The sequence below is a fragment of the Solanum pennellii genome, chromosome 1, assembly GCF_001406875.1.
Source record: "Solanum pennellii chromosome 1, SPENNV200".
Lineage (NCBI taxonomy): Eukaryota > Viridiplantae > Streptophyta > Magnoliopsida > Solanales > Solanaceae > Solanum > Solanum pennellii.
In genome coordinates, this window is record NC_028637.1 from 5,286,968 (window position 1) to 5,299,084 (window position 12,117).

The 12,117-nt window shown below is 34.0% G+C and overlaps 1 long non-coding RNA gene across 1 annotated transcript; it reads right to left on the reverse strand.

Moving 5' to 3' along the window:
• Window positions 1-10,008: 10,008 nt before the first annotated feature.
• Window positions 10,009-10,499, reverse strand: LOC107016725. Its single transcript, XR_003577199.1, has 3 exons — window positions 10,452-10,499; window positions 10,230-10,332; window positions 10,009-10,088 (listed from the first exon to the last, which is right to left on the reverse strand). It is a non-coding gene; the product is annotated as an uncharacterized LOC107016725 (long non-coding RNA).
• Between the last annotated feature and the right edge of the window lie 1,618 nt (window positions 10,500-12,117).

Genomic DNA, 12,117 nt, shown 5'->3' on the forward strand with positions numbered 1-12,117 from the left:
GATATGCGGATACCTTCTGTCATACATTAGGGACATTGGTGTCCTTATCGTCCAAAAACTAGAACATATATTACCCTTTATACTAATGGACATACACGTGTCATAATCTTATCCATCAACACGACATCGAATTGATGGATAAGATTGTCGAATTGATGGATAAGATTGTGTCATGTGTCCCTATTTAGTCTTCCGTTAGACTGAAGAGCGTATACACTCTAATTTTTGAACGACAGGGCACCAATGTTCCTAAAGTATAACTAAGGATATTTCTATACAATTTACGATAGATCGGGATATATTTATCTTTTTTTCCTTTAAATAATACATTGATGTTGGCAAAATTGATCATAAAAAAGGTTAATTTCACTTCCTTTTTTTTTGTTGATAATTTGAGAGACTAAAAAATGGATGGATAGAGTTGGAGCTTACTCTTTGTGACATTATTGTTCTATTTCTCCCATCTACATCCCCATGGAGTAAACATTTTTGCAAATTTAAAAAGTCTTATCCTAGAAATAGAAGAGAAAATAAGTCAAATGGAAAAGTGATCCAATTGATTTTCATTTTGACCAAACAATGCCAAAAGGAAAGGAAATTGTTGTCATTTGAATATCTAATGTACACAACTAAGAAAAGACATTCTAAAATGGTGAAAGAATAAGTGGAATGAGGAGAGGAATGGAGACCTCTTTCTAGAGTTACACTCTTATCTAACCAATAAAGGAAATTCAATTCCCCTCTTCAACTTGTGCATGATTGATCCTAATTTTAAAAATAATATTCATATATAATTCTTGCTTCGTTTAAAAAATAATGACCTTATTTCCTTTTTAGTCTGTTTAAAAAAAATAATCTTTTCTGAGTAACATTTTAATTTCAGCTATCCACGTGGCATGTTCAAGATCACAAGATTAAAGGATAATATTATACATTTGACATAACTTTAACTCAGGACCACAAGATTCAAAAATCTTCTTTACTTTCTTAAACTCGTGTCAAGTTAAATCAGATTACTCCTTTAAAACGAAATGAAGATTGATTACACAATTGTGTATAGACCACCTAAAATAAGTATTTATTATTTGATTCATATCCTGATATTAAAAGTCTATGACAAAGAGCAATACTTAAAATGACCATTTAATAAATGAAAAACAACAATACTAAGATCAGCTAGAACAAATGATCACCAAAAAGAATTACTAAATAATTTAGGAAGATAGATATATTGTTATTACTAAATACTCATTGGAATTCAATTCTCTTTCGAAAATAATTTTGTCATATGTATTAAAACTTTGAAGATTTTCTAAAGGACCAACATTTCAAATCTAATACGTTATTATATTCAGATATATTTCTCTTTTTAACCAATCAAATATATAATAAAAAAAGAGTTTGAACTTGGTATTGTATTATTGAAACTTAGAGCAATTTTATCATCCATTAATTTTTTGACACCATGGTCTTGTCTTGTCTTTATTAAATCATTTTATATTCACTCTTTCCATTAAAAGGAATTTGGGCAATTTCGTATGTTTGAATTATACAAATTTTGTTCTTGTCTGGAAATCCAATATATGCCGTCATGATTATGGTTGTCTTACGTATGATACATTTTATTTATTTCTTATACTACAACAAAACAAAAATGATCATTAGCGGTAATTAATTCTTAATTGCCGCTACATATATATGTTTAGCGGCAATTGACATTCTTTGTATATGTTACTAAAACCTTTAGCGACATTGATTCTAATGACACTTAATTAATGCCGATAAAGACTTTAGCACTCTTTATTAATGTCAATATTTAATGCCGTTAAAAGTTGTTTCTGTTATAGTGTTATCATTGTTGTCAAAAATAATTCAAGAAACAATTTGCATACAGACATATAATTACAAAAAAACAATGAATTACATGGAAATTTTTCTGGAAATTAATATAAAATCATTTACATTAACTAAATACATGAAATAAGTACAGGTAAAATCATTCAAAGTAGATTAAAGCCTGAGTGATTGACTAACTTATGATATGGAGACGACCAATAAAACTTAGCATAACATGAATTTTTGAAACTACAAGATATTGAGCATAAGATATCCATATAATATAATATGTGTAAGATTATTTAAACGAAATTTCACGGTATAAAAAGAGTTATTAGCATGCATACCTTGAGGATAGAAAGAATTAAAATTCACAGTTGATTAGAATATCATGCTAATAACGTGTTTTAAAATTAACAGCAATATAAAATAAGATCTCTTTAGACAAAAATGTACAAGGAAAAATGATTTATCTTCTTTCAAGGGTGTTGGTGTAGAGTCTAAAGCCTTAAGGGCAAAAAAATTTGATAAAAATTCTAAAAGGGTACATTAATATTTTTTTTAATCAAAGGGGTAAAATCGCTACTGGCATTGTTAAATTTAAAATCGCTGATCCACAAGCAATTTTCTGCATTTTTCATTTTTTAAAGAATATCGCTACAGATGCAACGATTTTGGCCAAAAAAGTTTTTTGTTTTTTATAAAGTCGCTTCCTTGGCAGCGATTTTGGTAAAAATAAAAATAACAAAAAAATATCTTTAAAATGTAAAAAAGTCGCTGCCTTGACAGCGGATTTGGTGAATTTTTAATTTCTTTTATAAAACAATCCACGTAGTACTACTAATCAACTCCTCCTCACCTCTTCCTATTTATGGTGATTTAAAAAAAATCCACCAAAAGTACTGCCAATGCAACCAATTTTTTGTTATTTTTTTAAAAAATCACCGCTTTATAAAAAAAACTGTTTTCACCAAAGCAGCGATTTTTTCACTTTTTAAAGATACTTTTTTGGCCAAAATCGCTGCAGGTGCAGCGACATTCTTCAAAAGAAAAAAAAACATTTTGGAGAAAATTGCTCGTGAGTCAGTAATTTTTAATTTAACGGGAGTAATGGCGTGAAAATAACATCGCTATGCTACTAGCGATTTTGTCCCTTTGGTTAAAAGAAAAAAATATTATGCCCTTTTAGAATTTTTATCAATTTTTTTAACCCTTTAGACTTCGGACTCAAGTTTATTGATGGTGATTGAGTTGTTCATCCTGTCACCAAAATTCTTTGAAGCATGTCTACACATATGAATACACCAGACTTTCATGGATCACATTGTTGACAATTTTTTTCTTGAGTCAAATGAGTGGTGTGGGTAGAGTATATGTTGCTCAGAATCAAGTATAATGTCGTTAGTGTCGTGAGTTATTATTTTTTAAAAGTTTGACCAGCATAGCTAAGAATCCTCAACCCTCCAAATTTTGATACGTTCTCTCTAAGAACATAATCAGAAGGAATCCCGATTCAAATTTGATTAGACCTCATGGACACAACTTATTAGCTTCAAATTTGATTAGACCTAATGTAACTCAACTTATTAGCTTCAAATTTGATTAGCGGTTATATAACCCAAGTGACTTTCCACCGGATATTTATTGTTACACCTATTGCACACAAACCTCAAATTTTAATCTTTTTTTCACATTGCTATACTTAAATGAAATCAAATAGAAACTAAGATTAACTTAAATAATTTTGACGTGAAAATTCTGACTCTGCTATTTTATTTTTAAGGGTGGATTGAAGTGGTAATAAAACTTGGACTATGTTCTTTTTGTTTGTCTTTTTTTATTATAAACTAGTTTCCAAATATTAAGCAGTATTAAAAATTAATTACCCTTAATATGTTCAACAATTCATTGTAGTCTAGGTGTTGGGATACTGACTCGAGGATTTGAGGAGAAAAGTTAGCAATTATATATTTTTTATTATTTTCTTATATAAAATCTTGTGGTCTTAAGTTAAATTATATATATATATATATATATATATATATATATATATATATATATATATACCAAAAAAATTTTAATCTTATGGTCATAAACATGTCACGTGTAAAGATTAATTAATTAAAATTGACAAAGAAGAAACAAAACATTCTTTAATGTTTCAAAATGTACTAAAAGACGCAGTATAATTTTATTTTATTTTTTTTTTTTTAAAAAAAACATATAATAATTCTTGTTACTATAAAATGGGATCCCTTAAATTTTGGGCCTTAAACCATTGCCTCATTTTTAAAGGCATTAAGCCGTCCAGGAGTATATATAACATGATTTTCCAACTAAGGAGGTTTGTGTTGAGAAAAACGCGGACAAGCACAAAAATATATATGGTAAAAGTAATGAAAATAAAAAGGGAATATAACGACACCAAGAATTTTATGTGGAAATCCTTCTGAATAAGGGAAAAAACCACGGGCCAAGAGGAGTAATTGATATTACTATAGTAAGGAATTTTGCACTGTGTAGTCACGAATACAATACTCAAAGTGACTACTATACACTCAAAAGGAACAACACTCTTTTGGTTTCCTTCTTACTAAAATAACGCTCACACTCTATTTTTCTTCACAGACTATTTTCTTGTATAGTCTATGGAATACCTTCACTTTGCTTTCAAAATGGTTTTTCTCTCTAACTTGGTGTATTCTACAAATGAGCAAGAATGCTCTATTTATAGAATGATAAAACCATGCCTATGTCACTAATGACATATATAATTATAGCAAAGTCAAGAATGGTTGCAAATCTTTCCAATTTGCCAACCACCAAATCTTTTATTTTCAACTCCAATTACTATTCCTTTTTAACAATTGCTTGTACCAATTGAATAGCTAAAGTTGACTAAAAATGGGATGGATTCAACAAATCTCCCCCTCCAGTCCCATTTACTGGAAGAAGGTATCTTCAACTTCTTTAGAGAGAGCTCATACCCATAAGTTCTTTGCATAACTCGAACTTGTCCTTTGGTATCATCTTGGTCAGCATATCTGCAGGATTTTCACTTGTGTGAATCTTTTTGACGTGAAATGATTCATTCTCCACTTCCTCACGAATTCAATGATATCTGACGTCGATGTGTTTTGTTCTTGCATGGTACATGGAGTTCTTGCTCAAGTCTATTGCACTCTGAATGTCACAATAGACAATATACTCCATCTGATTCAAACCAAGCTCTTGAAGAAATCTCTTTAGCCATATCATCTCCGCCGGCTTCAGTAGCCGCAATATACTCAGCTTTAGCTGTAGATAGTGCAACACACTTCTGCAACTTTGACTGCCATGATATAGCTCCCCCTGAAAAAGTAAACAAATATCCAGTAGTGGATTTTCTGTTATCAAGGTCACCTGCCATATCAGAATCTGTATAGCCTTTCAAGATTGGATTTGATGCTCCAAAACACAAGCATTCATCTGAGCTTCCTCTAAGATACCTAATTATCCACTTCACAGCTTCACAATGCTCTTATCATGGATTTTCGAGAAATCTACTGACAACACCAACTGCGTGAGCAATATTAGGTCTAGTGCACACCATTGCATACATTAGACTTCCGACGACGGAGGAATATGGAACTTTGGCATGTTTACTTTTTCCTCCCTAGTTGTAGGACACATCTTCTTGCTCAACTTCATATGACCAGCAAGAGGTATACTAACAGGCTTAGCATTCTTCATATTGAAGCGCTCCAATACGCGTTCAATGTACTTCTTCTGGGACAAATAAATCTTCCTTTTATCTCTAAGACGAGTAATTCTCATGCCCAAAATTTGCTTGGCATGACCCAAGTCTTTCATAGAAAAAGACTTACACAACTCTTTCTTCAGCTCGTCAATCTTGGAAGTATTCTTGCCCACAATCAACGTATCATCCATATACAACAAAAGGATGATAAAATCATTGTCAGAAAATTTTTGTACAAATACGCAATGATCTGAAGAAGTCTTCTTATAGCCTTGCTCCCCCATAACAGATTCAAACTTTTTGTACCACTGTCTGGGAGCTTGTTTTAGTCCATAGAGACTCTCTTTGAGTTTGCATACAAAATTTTCTTTACCATCTACTTTGAAGCCCTCAGGTTGTTCCATATAAATCTCTTCTTCTAGGTCACCGTGAAGGAAAGCCGTCTTCACATCCATCTGCTCAATCTCTAAATTAAGACTAGCAGCCAAACCTAGAACTGTGCGAATCGAGGACATTTTCACAACAGGAGAAAATATTTCGTCAAAGTCAATACCTTTCCTTTGACCGAATCCCTTAACAACCAATCTAGCTTTGTACCTGGGCTTCAAGTTGTGTTCTTCAACTTTAACTTTGAACACCCACTTGTTCTTCAAAGCTCTCATGCCCTTGGGCAATTTTACCAACTCATAAGTGTGGTTCTCATGCAAAGACTTCATCTCGTCTTGCATGGCTTCAATCCATTGATTCTTGTGCTCATCTTCCATGGCCTCCTCATAACATTCAGGTTCTCCCCCGTCAGTGAGTAACACATACTCATTGGGTGAATAATGGGAGGAAGAAAACCGCTGTCTTGTGGACCTCCGAAGCGGAATATTTGATTCGTCCACAACTTCATGAGCAACAAGATCATCAATAACAATATCATTGTTATTATCAACATCAACATGTTGATTCGATATATCATTCTAGGCGTCACCATGATTATCAAACCCAATAACATCATGCACACTTGTGTGAGAAATGTCATCATGATGAACTATACCATCAAAACTTGAAGATTCTACCGTTTGCGCTTTGTCAATATCTTCAATTGTTTGATTCTCCATGAAAATAATATCACGGCTTCTCACAAGTTTCTTCTCAATTGGATCATATAACCTGTAACCAAATTCATCTAGGCCATATCCAATGAAGATGCATTGCCTTGTCTTGGCATCTAACTTTGACCTCTCATCTTTCGGCACATGTACAAAAGCTTTGCAACCAAATACTCTCAAATGGTCATAGGAAACTTCCTTTCCATACGAAACACTATTTGGTACATCACTTTGCAAAGCAACAACAGAAGATAGATTAATAACATGTGCAACGGTCAATAAAGCCTCACCCCAAAATGAGTTCGACAACTTTGCTTCAGAAAGCAAATATCTAACTCTTTCCATTCAAGGTCCTGTTCATCCTCTCAGCCAAACCATTAAGCTGAGGAGTCTTGGGAGGAGTCTTCTGGTGTCTAATACCTTGATGCTTGCAGTATTCGTCAAATGGTCCACAATATTCACCACCATTATCAGTACGAATACATTTCACTTTCTTTCCAGTTTCTCTTTCAACTGAAGCCTGAAACTGCTTAAAGACACCTAACACTTGGTCTTTAGTCTTCAAGACATAGACCCAAAGTTTTTTCGAGCAATCATCAATGAAAGTAACAAAGTAAAGTGCACCACCCAATGTCTTTGTCTTCATTGGACCACATAAATCAGAGTGCACTAACTCAAGCAACTCTGTCTTTCTCGAAGGAGGGTAGGAGTTAAAGGAAACTCTATTTTGTTTACCAGCCAAGCAGTGCTCACATTTTTCTAATTTAGCACTTTGGAAATTTGACAATAATTTCTTCTTGGCTAGAACATTAAGTCTTTTCTCGCTAATGTGGCTAAGCCTCTTGTGCCATAATGTTGAAGAGCTATCTCTCTCAACCCATTCACCATATCAACACAAGTAGATGCCGTAGTCCAGTATAGACCACGACGTTTGTTACCACGAGCCACAACCAAGGAACCCTTAATGAGCTTCCATTTTCCATCACCGTTGGTACTAACATATCCTTCATCATCTAAAACACCAACAGAAATTAGGTGCAGACGAACATCAGGAGCATGTTTCACATTGTTCAAAACTAGTTTAGTTCCAATACTAGTTTCCAAACAAATTGTACCAATACCAACCACCCTAGAAACAGTCTCATTACCCATACTCAAGGTTCCAAAATCACCAGGAGTGTAGGAAGAGAAAAAATCCTTCCTTGATGTCACATGAGATGCGGCACCAGTGTCCACAACCCAGCTTAACTCATCACAAATAATATTTATCATGTTTGCATCAAGAACGGTAACAAGATCTTCGGTGGTGACGGTGGCTAGGCAATTTTCATTGCCATCTTCTTTAGTTTCCTCTTTATTTTTGTTCACCCTCTTCAACTTCCTGCAGAACTTCTTTGTGTGCCTTTTCATGCCACAATGATAGCACTCAATATCCTTAAGTCTGCCTTTGGATTTGCTCCTATTTTGTTCTCTATGCTGAGAACCACGAGTTTTATTTCTCTCCCTGGGGCCAGTTATCAGGACATCCGACGAAGAGGAACCTTTAGTTTTTCTTCTCATCTCTTCGTTCAAGACACTACTCTTGGCGGAATCCATAGAGATCACAAGCAGAATTTGACAATGATGTTCTAAATATTTCCCAAGAATCTGGTAGGGAACCAAGTAGAAGCAAGCCTTGAATTTCTTCATCAAATTTGATGCCCATAGCAGATAATTGGTTCATAATCCCCTGAAAATTATCCAGATGGTCCGTCATCGGAGAACCATCATGATACTTCAAACTCAACATCTGCTTTATTAAGAACATTTTGTTGTTGCCAGTCTTTCGAGCATACAAAATTTCAAGATGCTCCCATAGGGGATCGAGCATGTGTTTCCCCAGAAATATGGTTCAACACATTATCGTTGACCCATTGCCGAATGAATCCACAAACCTGTCTATGCAACAGAGTCCACTCTTCATCTATTTTATTATCAGGCTTTACAGTGGTAAATACTGGTTTGTAAAAATTCTTAACATAAAGCAGATCTTTCATTTTCCCCTTCCAAATGGCATATATCAGACTTTGCTGCAACCACAGAGCATACTCAGATAAAACCTTGGCTCTGATACCACTTTGTTGGAAAAAACGCGGACAAGCACAAAAATATATATGGTAAAAGTAATGAAAATAAAATGGGAAAAAAACGACACCAAGAATTTTATGTGGAAACCCTTCTGAATAAGGGAAAAAACCACGGGCCAAGAGGAGTAGTTGATATTACTATGGTAAGGAATTTTACACTGTGTAGTCACGAATACAATACTCAAAGTGACTACTACACACTCAAAAGGAACAACACTCTTTTGATTTCCGTCTTACTAAAATATCGCTCACACTCTATTTTTCTTCACAAACTATTTTCTTGTATAGTCTATGGAATACCTCACTTTGCTCTCAAAATGGTTTTTCTCTCTAACTTGGTGTATTCTACAAATGAGCAAGAATGCTCTTTTTATAGAATGATAAAACCATACCTATGTCACTAATGACATATGTAAATATAGCAAAGTCAAGAATGGTTGCAAATTTTTCCAATTTGCCAACCACCAAATCTTTTATTTTCAACTCCAATTACTATTCCTTTTTAACAATTGCTTGTACCAATTGAATAGCTAAAGTTGACTAAAAAATGGGATGGATTCAACAGTTTGCTAGTTAGGATGTAAAGGGAGGACTCAACTAGCACAACACACTACTAAGTCTCAACTCTGACTCCTAAAAAACTCAAAATTAGCTCAAAATGCCTATTTTGAGCTTGTTTGAACGGATGATCCAACTGAATTTGAGTATAAATTAATCACATAATAGCAGAAAAAGAAGTGATCGAGCAATAACAAAACTCGTACGAGATACCAAACAACCTATGTATGAGCAAACTGAGTGGAACCTATTGAATCACATTAAGATATTGTGAAAGAATACATGTTTGTATACATCGCGTTACACCTTTTTACGCGTGGAACTTAAGCATATATGGTGCTTGTAAGTAACATGTATCAATTTAAGCAGATCCTAGGAAGTTCTTGAACCAGTTCACAGAATCTTTAGGATATCTCTTGAGGTTGTCCTTGTAATCCACATATTAAAGACCAAATCTCGACGAAAATCCAGCTGCCCATTCCCAGTTATCCATCAAAGACCACACAAAGTATCCTTTCACATTGCAACCATCTTCTCTGCATATACACCAAAACAAATATTGAATGAATACGTTGTGTTTTAAATTTGTCGATCAAGTAGAATTTTAGACACAAATAACTTACTTAATAGCAGCTAGCAGATTAGCAAGATAGTTATTGTGACAATTGATCCTTTTTGTATCCTTGAGAGTATATTCTCGTGATGTGAATATGCTATTTGAATCATCCATTCCTGTAACAATTCAAGAAATCAAAATAAGAGGCTCGAACCATAAGAAACTTATTTTCGTACAAATTTTTATACTAATCCCCAAGAAAATCTCCATGTAATTCACACTTTTCTTGTAGCTACGTTATAGATTTAGAAACTTACCATTTTCAGTGATTATGATTAGAGGGTTCTCATACTTTTGCTTGATGTAGTTCAATAAGCTTCTAATACCATGAGGTACTATGTACAACCATATTGAACTTGCCTGTAATTAAATATCATCATTATTGCACGTACACTTTTTGGTTATTATAGAGAACATATAATATAACAGAACATAAATATCGTTCCAATTCAAGATACAAAAGATACGAAAGTACATACCCTGTCTGCTATTGGCTTTATACCTTTGGATGCTGCAAGATACGACAGCACAACCAAAAAAATGCTTAGTTCTTAATGCACAATGAATTTCGCGATAAGTATAATGAATCAGTTGATAGAGTTGTCATACGAAGGGTAATAGCACCAGAGTCATTGAGCAGAGCACCAAGTATGTTGGTTTTGTTCTTGCTGGCATACCATGTAGTGTAGTGATTTATGCCTATGAAATCGTAGGAACCTTTGACGAGTGCAGACTCAGTTGGCGAAAATTTAGGCAATCGGCTTCCTACTCTCTCTACCATCAAACTCGGATACCTTCCAAGAATCACAGGCTCAAGATACCTGAATTCAGTAACAAAATATTTCACCATCAAAACAAAAAGTTGAGTGAGCATATTTAATATTACAACAAAATCCTTACCAGTCTAAATTAAACTCAATGGCCCTTTGTGTTGCTTCAATGTCATCTTTGGAGTTTAGCTATCTAGGGATATCCCAATTGATCCATGTTGTGTTGGCTGCAACTACGCTTGATTACAAAAAAACTCTGCGGATGTATAATATATGTATATTCTATGTATAATCATATATAATCAGTGTATAAGCTATGTATACTGACTAGGAAAAGTCTCAATATTTTGTCTAAGAGAAAAATAGATTGTTTAGAGGAGGGTGCACTGGAAAATGGGTGGAAAGTTATAAAGACAAACATGGCATAGAGCTAAATATTTTTTGTCTAAAAGAAAAATGGATATTTTTTGAATTAAAATACTTCTTCATTCTTTATGTGTTGTACACAAAATCTAATTGTTTCAGGGTTCTAGTTGATAGTTACTTCTGAATTCCATCTTTACAATGTAATTAAATATGAGAGTCTCTTCTCATCGTGCTTCTTAAGAATCTTTCTAAGTGCTAGCGGCCGCCTTCCCACATTCAAAGTCGTTAATGGCATCTATAAGTATTGTCCAATATTACAATTAAAAAGCATGCACGACTAATACACGCATTATCCTAACTAGCTAAACAACCCTACCAAATAAATTAAAACAACATTTGTTTATAAATTAGGACCAAATATTCAATTTTATCAACATTTAGACCATACTTAAAGGTATCATAGGTCCATACGTATTGGACCATGTTCCCGTTAAGATATCACATAAATTCTGCCTAGGAGTATGGGGGCATACTGAAAACGAGAAAACTCCAAATAATTTTTTTCGTACTAACATATCCTAATTGGTCCCCCCCCCCCTCATAAATTCTTGGGGACAGCCCCCCACAGATCATCCAGAGTGAAGATAATACTAATAATACTCAGAAATAGACTACGATTCTCGTAAAAAATCAAAATCACGGAGGAACGTGTTGTTGATGAACATGAGTTTCCTGGTTTCCAAACTTTAATTATACCAAAAGATGAATTTGCAATAGTAAAAAGGCCACTTAGCAGGTTGCAAAGGCGCGCGGCTCGCCCTCTTCAGCTCAAGCCCACGAACAAGAGCAACAACTCTCTTGATTATAAAAGTGCATTGCTAAATAAGCTAATGGATTCATCTGAATCTTCTTCTACTTCGTATTCGTCTTGTTGTCATAGTAAAGATCCAATTCCTTTACTTTCTCCCCTTGTGTTGCCTTCTTTGCTTGAATCTACAACAAAAACTCA